This window comes from Lepus europaeus, chromosome 3 (assembly GCF_033115175.1).
Source record: "Lepus europaeus isolate LE1 chromosome 3, mLepTim1.pri, whole genome shotgun sequence".
Classification (NCBI taxonomy): domain Eukaryota; kingdom Metazoa; phylum Chordata; class Mammalia; order Lagomorpha; family Leporidae; genus Lepus; species Lepus europaeus.
Window position 1 is genome coordinate 96,717,986 of NC_084829.1, and position 16,305 is coordinate 96,734,290.

Sequence of the window (16,305 nt, forward strand, 5' to 3'; positions counted from 1 at the left end):
CTCCCCAGAGGGTGCTAAGTGGTACAGTCCCTTCAGTAGCTTCACACAGGAGAAAATCATAACTCTTCACAGGCCAGAGCTGGATGCCACGGCCACCTTCACCAACTTGCTCAAAGTCGCAATAAAACAAGAATGCAAACCCACAGCTGTCATCTCTGGTGACGGATTTATTGATTTCAGATGGCCGCTTCTCTTTTCAATACTTTCCTCCCCCAGCAGGCACAAAAATGACAGAGACACACGCCACTGAGTTTCAGAACACTCTTCCTGCAACTACTGAGCTTCTGTGAAAAGAGTCACCTTCCTGGACAGTAGGACACTTTGAAGCAAGTGCACATTTGTAGACAAGGTGAGAGGAGAATATTCAGGCTTCTCAGGTGTTTGTTCAGGCCCCCTCTCCAACCCCCAGCTGCCTATCTGCCCTGGAGCACTTTCAGGAGAATGAGTTCCCTCTCCCAAGGGAAGAGGAGAGGCCGGCTCTGTGGCATAGCGGGTAAAGCTGCTGCCTGCAGTACCGGCATCCTATATGGGCGCCGGTTCCAGTCCCAGCTGCTCCTCTTCCAATCCAGCTCTCTGCTATGGCCTGGAAAAGCAGTAGAAGATGGCCCAAGTCCTTGGGCCCCTGCACTTGTGTGGAAGACCCAGAAGAAGCTCCTGGCCCCTGGCTTCAGATTGCCGTAGCTCCAACTGTTATGGCCAATTGGAGAGTGAACCATCAGATGGAAGACCTCTACCTCTCTCTACCTCTCTGTGTAACTCTTTCAAATAAATAAATAAATATTTTTTAAAAAAATAGAAGAGGAATGCCCACACTGTCCCATCAACTGAGTTAAACCCTCAAGGGAAGTAGAGTGTCCATACTGATGCCCACACTGTTCCATCAACCGAGTTACACTCCTGAAGGGCAGAAGAATGCCCATATTGTTGTTTACCTGAAGCTTTTGAGTCCCATTCTGGGGAATTATGTTGTATGTTTAATGAGCATTTCAGCAGTGTTACATGCCAGGTAGTATTGCAAATGTCTTACAACTCTAAATTCACTCCATCATAACAGCAATCGCCTTATACCGCCAACAAAACTGGAATATAAGTAGATGAGTGACTTGCCCCAAACCATACAGATGATAGGGGACAGAGCAGGTACCCAACCTAGGCTCGACTCCAGAGTCCAAGCTCTTCACCACCCCACCATGAATTCTCTATGAATTCCCACCCCTCTCTATGAATTGTTATACTCCTCCATAAAAAAAAAATCCATGTCCCCTAATGCATAAGATCTCCCTCCAGTTATGATATGTTCAGAAGGGTTCATAAATTGTCAGTGGTTCAAGACAGAATCCCACAAGCTGTCTTGAGGTGATGGATTGGAGTGAGAGGACAGAAGGAGGTGGCCAGTGCACTGAGATCACCCTCCTGTTGGCAGAGCCTGGGTGGCTGTGTTTCCCTTTGCTGTTTTGCCATGTGCCATCGAGAGACTTGGGGGCTTCAGTTTAATCTGCTGCTCAGGGCAAGACCTGTTACATCCTCTGTTTGCAGTACCCCTGGTTCGTTTATGTCCCTTCTGGTTGTTATGTGGTCTCCCTACTTTGAAATGTCTCTGGACACTCTTTTATTATGTACAGTCAGGCAAAAGACAGATGTGTGTGTGTGTGTGTGTGTGTGTGAGAAGCAGTGATGAAGCTGGCACCAAGTCTGCGGTGTCTGTGCAAGTTTATTGCTGCTGCCAACAGAGGAGAAATCTGATCCTGGCAGATGCAGCCTGCTGTGAATCAATATTTTACAGGTAGTATACTTTGAAGAGATGACATCAAGACAGAATCAAAAGAGAGGAGGGAGAGAGACAGAGAGAGAAAAGGTGCAAGTAGGAGCAGAGAATTTATCCTGACATCCTTTGACAGTCTTTCCCACAAGGAGTGAGGGGAACAAGCCCCAGCAAGGGGAGCTGACACTGACAAGGGGGCAGACAGACTCCTTGACAAAAGCCATTACTCCCTACTTGCCTCCACCGCACACAAGCGATCACAAAAGGGGAAATGCAGCTGTAATACCCTTTGCACCAAAAACAGCCTGTTCTTAGGTGCCAGCTAGGAAAACACTCACAGACACAACAGGAAACAGAGCTTTCTTCCCTGGCTCACCACCTGGGAAACTGAATAAGCATGAAACAGGGAGATGAAGGCACCCTTCCATGCTTGTCTCTCGGTCTGTGCCTCCCAGATGTCCTTAGGGAATGTCTGATACGCATTCCAGAGCTTCTATCTAAGGGAGAAAGTGGAGGGTGGGTGAGGGGAGTTTGCCAGGGCTTTCAGGACCTCAGTGGGCTGAGAGTGTGGGGAGGGGTCTCCCCTGGCTGCCACGTCTTCCCTCCAGCACGCCTGCAGGCATGGGAAGCTGACAGACACCCAGACAAGGTCGGGAGGACTGCAGTTCTGCCAAGAGACAAAGGAACTGTATTTCTATGTAGCCCGGTAGAGTGGGAGGGCAGCTTTTCAAGGGGCAAGAATTAGTCAAACATCAATCAAGCTCCTTATTTTGCAAAGGTAATTTCCTAAGACCTGGAGCAGATAGTGGGAATGGGAGTGAGACACAGAAACCAACAATCCCCCAATTCCTGCCTTCAAGGCACAGCTATGACACAAACACACACAGTCTCCTTGAATAAAAGGCAGATACATAATACAGTCCGAGACAAATAGCAATGACGTATGATAGGAGTTCCAAAACGTCAGGAGAGGCTAACATGCTAGAAGTGTAGCCTTTTTAGCCCTGAAAGGACCCTCGGCTTAAGGGGTAAAGAAAGCTGACTCTAGATTTCATGGTGGGATGTGGGTAAGCCTCCTGACATTTGAGCCAGGGATAAAAAGAAGGGATGAAACTGGGTCTGGCACAATGAGGTGGATTTCAACATGAAAATGGGCCAAGAAGCAAGCCAAACAGAGGAAATTACTGAATTCAGCATTTCTCACATTGTATTCCACAGACTACAACATATACAACATATACCCCATTTCATATCACTGCTTAAACTCTTCCCTGACTTACCACTGACCTTAGAGTTAAGTCCAACTTTCTTAGGATAGTTGGCTTTGTGCCCCTCTCTAACATCATTTGTACCTTGTCCATATATATCCTCTGTGATTTTAGCCACTTGCTTATCTTATAGGCAAAACAAGCATGAATTACATGTCCCTAACATCTTAGGTCCTTTTACCTAATTTCTAAAAACTCTTTAGGGCTCATTGGAACCCTGAGTTAGATAAAAACCCTTACATGTACTCCGGTGACCCTTGCATTTCCCTCCATTCTCTCTCACGTGGTTTAGGCTGAACCCTCAGTATCTAACCATGCATCCCACATACAGAGAGCTCAATAACAGCTTTGAAGATGAGCCTTAAAACACCTACTAGATCCATATCTTGGAATGCTGTGAATTCCACAGAAGGAGACTAGTCATCATTAGTAGGTGAGGAGTCCACATGAGGATTTGAGAGATTTGTTGCTGTTTAAAATGATATGGTGAGAACGGCACTGTGGTGTAGTAGCCAGTTCATGACTCTGCTGCTGCTCTTCTGATCCAGCTCTCTGCTAATGGACTGGGAAAGCAGTGGACAAGGGCCCAAGTGCTTGAGCCCCTGCACCATTGGGTGACACAGAAGAAGCTCCTGACTTCGGACCAGCCCAGCTCTGGCCATTGCAGTCATTTGGGGAGTGAACCAGCAGATGGAAGACCTGTCTCTTTCTCTCCCTCTATAACTCTGCCTTTCAAGTAAATAAATAAATCTTTACTTAAAAAAAAAAAAAGTGATATGGCAATGCCATACAAGGGGATTTGGAACACAGAGAGGTTGGTAATGAGAAATATTATGAGGACAAGCAAGAGTCTGGCTGGAGATACTGAGTCTCATTTAGCTGGTTGCTAAAGAATATGAATGGAGCCGGCACCATGGCTCACTTGGTTAATCCTCCCCCTGTGGCGCTGGCATCCCATATGGGCGCTGGTTCTAGTCCCGGTTGCTCCTCTTCCAGTCCAGCTCTCTGCTGTGGCCCGGGAGAGCAGTGGAGGATGGCCCAGGTGTTTGGGCCCCTGCATCCGCATGGGAGACCAGGAAGAAGCAGCTGGCTCCTGGCATCAGACCGGCACAGTGCCAGCCGTAGCAGCCATTTGGAGGGTGAACCAACGGAAGGAAGACCTTTCTCTCTCTCTCTCTCTCTCTCTCTCTCTCTCTCTTACTGTCTATAACTCTACCTGTCAAATAAATATATATAAAAAAAGAATATGAATGGATAGGAGAGGCCAGAAGAGTCTATGCAAATAGACTCCATAAGACTTTACAAGAGATGGGACAGAGAGGAGAAGGGAGAGGAAAAATAACTCCAAGTTTTGAGCCCAGATGACTGAAAGAATGGTGATCCCACTGACACATGGTAGTCAGCACAAGGATCTGGGAGAAGAGGCAAGGAGTTCATTTTGGATATACTGCCTCCGATTTTCATGTGCTAGGGAGACATCCAGAGGCATTTCCTTAAAATCCTATTGTCCAAGGCTTGAAGTCAGCCTAAAGTTCTCCCTAACCCTCACACACATGCATCCTGCCATTGTTTCCTGATCATGGCTCAGCCTAGTCCTTTCCTCTCCTCTTCACCACCTAGCTACCACCTGCAAGTGGGCTCTATCGCCTCTCATATGAATTCCACATGCACCGTTCCTCGGCCAACATTTCCCTCAGCTTCTCACTCTTGTCATTTGACATTTAATGGCCAAAATCCCCCTTCCTGAATTAGCTCATCGCCAACCATGCTATTCCCTGATGAATATAGATTAGAAGATGAAAGATGAAGAAATCATCTAATAAAACTAAAATCTTAGATAGAGAACATTTTAAGAAAAAAAAATGAAGGGTCAACAGTTAAGTATCACAAACCATTGAGAATAGAGCCATATTTTCAGAAAGTCATGTCCTAGTGACTTTCAAGAAATCCACTTCTATAGATTGCCTGGTTAACCTAAAGTTAAAAAGTGCTGGGCAAGGAGAATAGAAAGTGTAGCCCAGGGCTTCTCAAGCTGTTTGTGAAAGTCAGCTTCCTCCCCTCCAGCCAATTGCAGACTAATAGTCTACAAAACACAACAAGAATTATTTTTTAAAGTGATCATATGCTTAGATGTTGTAGCAATATCAAATTGCTCTCAAAATTTTAAATACTTCCTCTTAATTTCTGAATTTACCTCATCGTGGACCTGTGCCAAGCAACTGATGGAGGAGCATCTGTTCTCAGACCACACTATGAGTAACTATGGTGTAAATCTGTCCTGTCCTGTCCAGTGCCATAGCCACGGTCACAAATGGCTAATGAATGTGTGAAATGTAACTAGTTTGGATATAAACATATTCCAGATTCCAAAAACTTAGTATAGGAACATGTAAATATCACATTAGTGCCTTTCACATTGATTGTACCTTAAGATGGTGATATTTTACATAAATTGGGTAAAAGAAAATAAAACATTAAAGTTAACTCTACCTGTTTTGTTAATGTGACTACCAGAAAATCTCACATGACATATGAGGCTCACATTACATTTTAATTGGACAGCAATGGTTCAGATGGGAAAACCCTTCTAGGGTTGAGCATCAAAACCTGCATTCTTGGAATTCACATTTGGCAATTTGCTGTTCCAGAGAAGCAAACCACATCCCTGTTTTACTTACTAGTTTCTTAAATGTTTCCTTCCAGACTGAACTGTGCTGACGTGAACACACAGATGAAGGGAGATGGCTCACTGTTTTACAAGTATAAATGACAACAATGGGATACAGGGAGAAACAACCACAGACATGGAAAGGAGACATGTCATGGGAGGATTATGGAAGGTCCCTGTAGGTGTGCATTTACATAGTTTACTAAAAGGAAATTATGGCAAAAGATACATTGTTAAAAGTAAAAATGAATGAGATTTTATCAAGCTAAAGAACTTTTGCATAGCAAAGGAAATGAAAAACAGAGTGAAGAAGCAACATAAAGAAAAAAATCTTTGCAAACTGTACATCAGACAAGGGCTTAATCACCAGAAAATATAAAGAACTCAAACAACTCAGTAGCAAAACAAAACAAAAATAAACAATCCAGTTAAAATGGGCAGTAAATCTAAATAGACATTTCTCAAAGGACAACATACAAATGGCCAACAAGTACATATAAAAATGCTCAACATCACTAATTATCAGGAATATGCAAATCAAAACCATAATAAGATATCACCTCATTCCAGTTTAACTATCATCAAAAAGACAAAAGATAACAAGTTTTGGAAAGAAGGTGGAGAAAAGGGAACCCATGCACACTGACAGTGGAAATGTAAAATGTATAGGCATTGTGAAAAACACTATGAAGTTCTTCATTAAAAAATTAGAAAAAGAACTACCATATGATCTACCAATCCCACCACTGGATATATATCCAAGGGAAACGAGATGACTCTGTACTCCCATGTTGATTGTATGACTATTCAAAAAAGTCAAGAAATGGAAACAACCTAAGTGTCCAAGCACTGATAATACATAAAGAAAATGTGGTACAGATACACAATGTAATATTACTCAGCTGTTAAAAAAAAAATGAGATCTCATCATTCACAACAACTTGGTTGGAGCTGGAATTCAGAATATTATGTGAAATAAGGCAAGTGCTCAAAGCCAAATATAGCCTGTTTTCAACCACATGTGTAGTCTATAAATAGGGTGAGCCCATAGAAGCTACGAGTATAATGGTGGTTACCAGAGTATGTGGAGAGAAGTGGGAAAGGGTAGATGGGGAGAGGCTGATTTACAGGTACCAAGTCATAATCAGATACAATTAAAAAGTTCTGGGGTTCTATTGCATAGTTAGGTAACTACTGATAATATTTATATACTGCATATTTCTCTATTTTTTAAAAAAACTAGAAGATAGCACTGTAAGTGTTTTCACCACAAAGAAGTGTTAAATTTGTGGCACAGTGGGTTAAGCCAATACTTGTAACATTAGCATCTCGTATTGAAGCACCAGTTCAGGGTCTGGCTACTGCACTTCTGATCCAGCTTCCTGCTAATGTACCTAAGAAGGCAGTGGATGACAGTCCAAGTACTTGGATCCCTGCCACCCATGTGGGAGATGCAGATGAACTTCATAGCTCCTGACTTCAGCCTAGCCCAGTCTTGGCTGTCACAGTTATTTGGGGAATAAACCATTAACAGTTGGAATATCAATCTCATTCTCCCTTCTTGCTCGCTCTCTCTTTCTCTCTCTCTACCTCTACCTATACCACTATCTCAACCTCTATTTCTCTCCCTCCCTCCCTCTTTCCCATGCTCTGCCTTTAAAATAAGTAAATAAATGTTAAGTTTTTGATGAGACATATTTTTCATCTTAGGATATTATATATTTATTTTATAAATATATATTTATTATATATATTTTTTATAAATATATATTTATTCATTTGAAAGGCAGAGACAGAGATCTCCCATCTGCTGGCTCTCTCCTGAGATGCCTACAACGATGAGGGTTAGCTCAGGATGAAGCCAGGAGCCAGGAACTCAATCTAGGTCTCCCACATCAGTGGCAGGAAGTGGTCCCAGGATGCACATTAGCAGGAAACTGGAATAGGAATCAAAGGTGGGACTCAAACCCAGACTCTCCAATATGGGATGTGGGCATCCCAAGGGGCATTTTAACAACTAGACCAAATGCCTGCCCCCTCCCTACACATTTATCTATAGAAACATCACCTGGTACTCAATAAGCATGTATAATTTTTATGTGTCTGTTCCAAAAGTTACTTTTTATTTAGGGACTGTCACTGTGGCACAGCAGGTAAAACCATGACCTGCAATGCCAGCATCCAATATGGACACTAGTTCATGTCCTGGCTGCTCCACTTCTGATCCAACTCCCTGCTAATGGCCTGGGAAAAGCAATGGAAGATGGCCCAAGTGTTTGGGCCCTTGTCACCAACATAGGAGACCAAGACCAAATCCTGGCTTTGGCACAGCTCAGCACTGGTTATTGCAGCCATCTGGGAGTGAACCAATGGATGGGAGATTCCTGTGTCTCCCTCTCTCTCTGTAACTCTGACTTTCAAAATAAATAAATCTGGGTTTTTTTTATTTGACAGAGTTAGGCAGTGTGAGAGAGAGATAGAGAGAAAGGTCTTCCTTCCGTTGGTTCACCCCCTAAATGGCTGCTACAGCCGGCACGCAGTGCTGATCCGAAGCCAGGAGCCAGGTGCTTCCTCCTGGTCTCCCATGCGGGTGCAGGAGCCCAAGCACTTGGGCCATCCTCCACTGCCTTCCTGAGCTACAGCAGAGAGCTGGATCAAAAGAGGAGCAGCCAGGACTAGAACCGGCGCCCATATGGGATGCTGGTGCTACAGGCGGAGGATTAACCAAGTGAGCCAAGGCGCTGGCCTTAAATCTGTTTTTAAAAATTATTTATTTAAAGAGAGATCCAGTGGAGATAAAGTATAGAAAATATGTTGTTACTCTAAATCATCTCACCAAATAGTCTTTTCCACAGCATGCCACAGTTACTTTCTCATATTAAAGAAAACATGTTGTCCTCAGAAAAGAAGAACCATCAGGTACTGTTTACAATTAATTTTTACCTTCAAGAATGTCATCCCAATAAAATAATCTTTATCGACAGGTTTGTTGAGATTCAGCATCTGAAAAACATCTATAACTTGACAAAGTTTGCAGCAGGAGGATAGAACACAATGTTAAATTTACACAAAAGTATTTTACTCTTTCAACAAATGAGCAAACATTCAACCAAGAGTCTTTTTAAAGGTTTTCTGGTAGTCCTTCTTACCAATTCAGGGTTATGCATTTTTTCTTTCCCATAACACCAATAGCAATAAAGTGGGCTAACCCGATTCATTGTAATCCCACATGATAGTCCATTTCTGATTAGCACATATAACAGGTTAGCTCTGTGGCGAATTATTTCATGTCTTGAGAATAACTCCTTTTCCACTTGCATTGTTACCAGTGGGTGGTCTTACCAGAAACTAACAGGCGAATTATCTTCATCACACTTCCACCTCACCCTTTTCAGAGGTGCTTTCTTCACACAATGAGGTGACTACAGAGGAGGGAAGTTTTGAAACACCTCCACCACTTTCCTAACTGGCCAAGTATGGACACTATTGGGGTCACAGCTTTTGCTTTAGCTCCTTAACCTTGACTTAAGCCACAAAAAGTCTGTTGGGAAGGTCATTTTGTGATGTTATTTTTAGACCCATAAGATGGGTGAATTTAATGTACTTGATAGCAATATAACAAGCAAGAAAGAGTGTCACTTATCAAAGCAAAACCTTTAAAAAATGTGCAATAATAAATACTGAAAACCTAGGGTGATACTCATCTTGGTTTTTGTCTATCTTCATTGATACAGCCCCCCTTTTCACTCTCAAAAGTCCCCCCATATGTACAACAAATTCTATGGCTACCCCACATAACGTACACAATAAGATGTGCAAAGCAACTGGGCAGGCGACCCACTCAGTCCCATTGCCTCATTTCTATCAATCACATTCATAAAAGCTGTGTATGCTAACTGAATGCTGCATAATCATAATTATGATTTCCATTGGGAAGTGACCATTGATTAGGAAATGGAGTTCTCTTTATTGGAGAAGTGTAGGGCTAGCCAGAGGTTAATGGGGACAAAAACAGACTGGCCTAGAATTCTTGATAGATTAATACTAATTTGCATGGTGGAGGTTAAGTGCTGTATGGGCTGCCAAAGGAAACGCAAGTGTCTCAGAATGATTCTGGGTAAACAGGAAGGTCAGAACAAGAACAGGGACAACCTCTACCCCCACTCCAACTCATGTTTTCAGAAGTGTCTCCTCTCCAGGGACTAAGTTCCTCAGCTCACCTAATAACATGGCCTGGGAAGATTAACAGGAAGTAGTGATGCACATGCTTTTATAATACAATCATCCTCTCTATGACCTATGAACAGGATGAGAGTCAAAATATCTAATACGAGACATTGATCAATCAAATGGATACTCAGCATAAACAAGCAGTGTGACCACACCAGTGTATTGTGGCCAAGAGTCATGGTTGCCAACAAAGCCTGCCAAGGTCTAACCCTGCTACTTTACATCCCATGAAGCTCACTGCTCCAGCTAATCTGGCCCCTGTACAACTCCTTGAACAAGTCAAACTATCCCAACTAACTTTCCCCACCTCTGAGCATTTCCCAGTCCCCACAGCCTATTATGGTCTTTCTCCAACTCCTGGAACAGCCGAGCCTATCCTTTCAGTCAGATTTCAGTGCGAAAGTCAGCACTCCAGCACGGTCTTTCCAGATGACCTTAACAAATCATGTTCCTGGGATACTCTGTCATGTACCCAGATAGTTGTCTGATTGTATGCCACCAGGTGAACTTACCTTTAGTTGTTTCCTTGGTCATTGTTTGTTTCTCTCTCCCTCTGGAATGTGCTTCCTGAGGACAGCATTCCCATTCTTATTGGTTATTGTGTCACCAGAGTCTGGAATAGTCCCTGGCACACAACACTAGGTCTGTGAGGGAATGGACGCTGTCTACAGGGTTCAAAGGTCCTCAGTGGAACATAGGTGCCCCTCAGCTACTGTATTAACACCTCCATAATGGAACCCAAATTACAAGAGCAAGTAAGTAATAGCATAGCTAAAGGACCTTCCTCCTGGAAACCCCAACACAAGTCCAGTGCTAGAAAATGCAACGGTAGTCAACTTCATCCCAAGATCCTGTGACCACCATAGACTTGTCCACAGTCCCCAGCTCTTAAAGTCTCCATTTATGTCCGCAAAGTAAGATGCTGGGGAGGGAAGGGCTGAGTCTATTACCAAAAAATTCACTGAAAAGGACTTATCAAGGGGTAGAGAGGGAAGAAGAATTTAAAGTGGCTGGAAGGAGTAGGAGGGTAATGCCCTAACTCCATTAAGTCTAGGGTTTACAGTCAACATATTTTCTACTCCCATGTATTCCCTACTCATGTTGTTCAGACAGACATGGTCTAAATCTCAGGAAGGTATTTAATTACTTTGAGTTTTTTCATCTAGAAGATGATCATTGGGAACCACTTTTGTAGATACTGACAAGATCGGACCCATTGCAGAGACAGAAGGCTTGAAATACTAACAAGCAGAGTAGCTGACAGCGGCTTCAAAGGAGTGCAAGTAATGATGCAGAAAACTTTCAAAAGACAAATGCTGCCATCAATCAAATTACACCAACTCTCCCTCCCAGCTTCAGAGGTGAAAATGCTGCAGTAATGAAAAAAAGCCACCACTCTTTCCCCTTGAGATGAAAAAGCATTTAGATTTTTTAAGTGTAGATGTTTCTGAGAAGAGGGAACAATTTAATCACACATCAATACAAAAGTATTCTATCTTTTGTCAAGGTTTTATAGAAGAAAATATTAAAGTTAGGATGCCTCAGCAAGGCTGAGTAACAGAAGTGGTGAAGGCTAATGGCACTGCATCCAGCCCAAATTTTCAGGATGAATCACCAGAGAGAAGTGAGGTTGGAGGTGAAGGAAGGCAGGAGTTTCTAGCTATTCATTTTACTTAGAAACTAATTTCGGATCTGGCTGAAGAGCCCATGAGAATATTTTAGGCATGGAAAGCCAAGACACTCTGGAAAAAAAAAAAAACCTAAATGAAAGATCTCTGCAAGTGAGATCCCAGGAAAGAACAGGCCATCAAAGAAGGAGGTACCTTTCTCTGAAGGGAGGAGAGAACTTCCACTTTGACTATGACCTTGTTTAAATAAGATCGAAGTCAGCAAACTCAAGAGGCTTCCATAGCCTTGGCAACTCATGACTAGAGCCTAGGGAGATTTCTGATGCCATAAACAAGAGTGTCAAATTGCTAAGTCAACAACAGGAGTCACTGTGTACTTACTCCTCATGTGGGATCTCTGTCCTTAATGTGTTGTCCAATGTGAATTAATGCTATAACTAGTACTCAAACAGTATTTTACACTTTATGTTCTGTGTGGGTGCAAACTGTTGAAATCTTTATTTAATATATACTAAATCGATCTTCTGTATATAAAGAGAATTGAAAATGAATCTTGATGTGAATGGAATGGGAGAGGGAGCAGGAGATGGGAGGGGTGTGGGTGGGAGGAAAGTTAGGGGGGGAATAGCCTTTGTAATCCATAAACTGTACTTTGGAAAATTATATTTACTAAATAAAAGTTTAAAAAAAAACTTATACTTGCTTTTGTAAGATGCCATCTTTAGTGCTCCCTCATGCATCATGACATCCTCATGACATCCAAGCCACTGTGGTTGGTGTCCCAAGGGTAACAGTCACATGTGATTATAATTATACAGGCTCTGAACTCTACAATGTGGGCTTGGTTAGGTATTGACTTGGCCATAGAGTCTTAAATTGAATGATTACTAATACAGAGAGAGTATTAGTAACCCAATGACCTTTCCAACACATTTAAGGCTTAGTTCTTAAATTTTTATAATGGAAAATGAACCTTTCTCCCCAAACTTTGACACACCCTCAATCCACATATCTGTATCTGCCATAATATTATTTACAACCTGTTTTCAGATGTGTATTCTCATGAATTAACATGTAATAGACTAAATAAAACTTTAACAATCTTAACCTGGAACTATAACTCTCAAGGAATGAGGCCCAGTTATATACTAACAACTCTAGATGGCAGCATGATCAACTTGTGAGCAACAAACAGTTTGAAAAACATTCTGGGGTAAACACAACCATTAACAACAGTGACTCTTGACTAAGTGCTCTGATGCTGGGGGTTTGATGAGTGAATTCAGTACTATGCACATGCACATAAGCATGAGCCCCTGGGTGAGTCTCTCTCTGAGCCAGCTCAGGGATGCTTGTAAGTTTGCCACACCGATTTTCCATGCAGGAAGGCCTGATCTAAAATCACCAGCTTTCCTTTTCAGTATGTCCTTTATTTGTGCTCACAACCGCAAGGCTTTGCCTTTGAGACGTTTGTCTTAGGTTTGGCTGCAGGTAAATGTAACACTCAATTAGCCAATCCTGTGACTATTGCGCTGCACTGTTTTCACCAGTGAGCATGCCACTGATGGCTAGGCCTGCAAATGCTACAATGCACTCCCCTTGCCTGGGTGAATACAGAGAATGCTTTCCCTAAGCCTATGTGACAATGACATTTCCCTTTTCTGCTTGTGATCATTCGCATTGGTACTTTATCAATAGGATACACAGGACCCACTGATAAGAAGAGGCCTCAAAAACTGCCCACCTATGCTCATTAAGATAATTGAAAAACAGAACAGAGTCTTTGTGAAGGGGTTAAGATCACAGACATGGAGGCATTCTTCAGAAGGTAAGGATGTGGAGAGCGGCAAGATGGCAGAATAGGAAGGGAGCACATTGATAGTTCGGCAAGACACAGGTTAATAAAAGTGGAGATACTGCAGGGTCAAGGAAGAGTAGGGGAAGAAACAGCAGAGGAAACTCTTCCGGAACTAGTGATTCACAGTGGACCTGCATGGAGAGCGTGGGAGCCCAAGTTCGGGACACCAGCGGCAGACTCAATGCACCGGCGCTGGAACGGGAGGTGAGCAGAACCTCAATAGCCCGAGACACCAGCGGGCAAGCGGAAAGAGGAGATTAGAGGGAACGAGGCTTGAAACTCCTTGGGGAAAAGTTCACCAGGCTAACTAGAAGAGAGAGAGAGGAAAAAAAAAAGTGACCGATACGGACATGAGTTTCTCTCTCTCCGCTCACCCCTCAAAGGCGAGCAAGACAAAGAGCAGGCGCCATTTTGGACATACGTCATAAGCAGGGCGACCTCAGGTCTGCACCAGCCCTGAGCCTAGCAGAAAAACCTGACTCTGGGGGGAGGGGTGAAATAACAGGAGATTAGAATCTAACTTGGCAACCCAGTGGGAGACTGCAGAAGAACTGGAGCCCACACCGAGGGCAGCACAGATTCCCTGTGTGGTCCTTGGGAAAGAGCTTCTGATCTCTGGCTCCTGTGGGTATATCATTCGCCTGCTAACTACCTCCAATACGTTCAGCTGTGTGGAATTACTTCCCTTTTGAATCAAAAAGAAAGAAAGAAAGAAAGAAAGAAAGAAAGAAAGAAAGAAAGAAAGAAAGAAAGAAAGAAAGAAAGAAAGAAAGAAAGAAAGAAAGAGATTTACCACGCCTAACCTGGGAGTGTCATCTTTGACACACCCTCAACCCTGAGGAACCAAACACAGCTCTCAGGCCACACTCATCTCAAGCCTCTAAGGCTCCACCGAAAGCAGATAGTCCACTTAATATAGAGCCATAGTATAACAAGAAAAAACACCACAGTGAAGAAACCAAATATCTCCAACATGCCATACAACAAACGCAAAAACTGAGGTAACAAGAACAAGGAAGACACTATGATGCCCCAAATGAAAAAGACACCCCAATTCAAGATTATGAAGATGATGAGATAGAAGAAATGCAAGAAGAGGATCTCAAAAAATTGATAAGAACATTAAGAAGTTCTCAAAAACAAATTCTTGAACTACAGAAATCCTTAATGGACAAGATAGAAAATCTCTCTCGTGAAAATGAAATATTAAGGAGGAATCAAAATGAAATGAAACAACTAGTAGAACAAGAAACTGATAGTGACAAGAAATCATAATGAAATGAAGAGTTCAATAGATCAAATGACAAACACATTAGAGAGCCTTAAAAACAGAATAGGTGAAGCAGAAGAGAGAATATCAGACTTAGAAGACAGAGAACAGGAAAGGAAACAGGCAAACCAAAGAAAAGAAGAAATTAGAAATCTAAAAAATATTGTTGGAAATCTACAGGATACTATTAAAAAACCTAACATTCGGGTTCTAGGAGTTCCTGAAGGCATGGAGAGGGAGAAAGGATTAGAAGGCATTTTCAGTGAGATACTAGCAGAAAATTTCCCAGGTTTGGAGAAGGACAGAGGCATCTTAGTACAGGAAGCTTATAGAACCCCTAATAAACATGACCAAAAGAGATCCTCACCACGACACGTTGTAATCAAACTCACCACAGTGAAACATAAAGAAAAGATCCTAAAAGGTGCAAGAGAGAAACGTCAGATTACTCTTAGAGGATCTCCAATTAGATTCACAGCAGACTTCTCATCAGAAACCCTACAAGCTAGAAGGGAATGGCGAGACATAGCCCAGGTACTAAGAGAGAAAAACTGCCAGCCCAGAATATTATATCCTGCAAAGCTCTCATTTGTGAATGAAGGTGAAATTAGACTTTTCATAGCAAACAGAAACTGAAAGAATTTGTTGCCACTCATCCTGCCCTGCAAAAGATGCTTAAAGATGTGTTACACACAGAAACACAGAAACATGGTCACCAATATGAAAGAAGGTAAAGGAAAGAAACCTCACAGCAAAAGATCACAGGAAGCTCAATTTCTCTTTGACACAGAATTAAACTCTGATGCTCTGTTAAATCAATGTGTTAAAGTAATCTATTATGTTCTCTTGATGTCTGTTAACTTCTAATTGTTCAAAAACAGCTGCATTTTTATTAAGAGCTATGGGTTATTTAAATATGTGCTTATTTTCAAAGATTTGAATAATCACCTTGTAACAATGATCAAATTTGGTCTATGTTATGTCATGATTTTAAGGAATCTTATTTCAACCAGATATTTTGGATTTTGAGCCTTCTTGGCATTCTTGACAGGCATTCAAAAAATCAAAGTTTCAAACAATCTGGTCTCTAAAATTTCCAGTAAATCCTGGACTTTGGTTTTTCCAGTTTGGGCCCAACTGAAAAAAATCGAAGGACCTATGTCTCTCATCTTATAGAGACACCAACTAATCAGGCTATTTGGATTATATTAGAAGCACTGTCAAGATGTGATGTGGTACCAAACTTTAAGTTTCTATAATGGAAAATGCTATTAATACAAATGTTTGAGAATTAAAAAGTCTAATGATTTTGTGTTACTAGACATGATAGTTATCTTAATGAGAAAGCCCCAGAGGCCTAAAGGGTTAAATACTTGTAAAATCCTACAGGTGCTTTCAAAAATACTGTCAAGTAAGCAAGTGCCTCTTCTTGGTTGATGAATTTATAATTTTAAACATGGCGACTTAAAGTCTTTTGTCATCCACAGTTATATATGATTTGCTGCTCATAAAACTAAAGTGTTGTTGGTTCTGTGTTTAGCTGTCCTCCCATAGGTTCCTATGGACTTTTTCCAGCCACTTCTATTGTATTCAGTACTTTGGGATGGCTCTGTAAACAGAT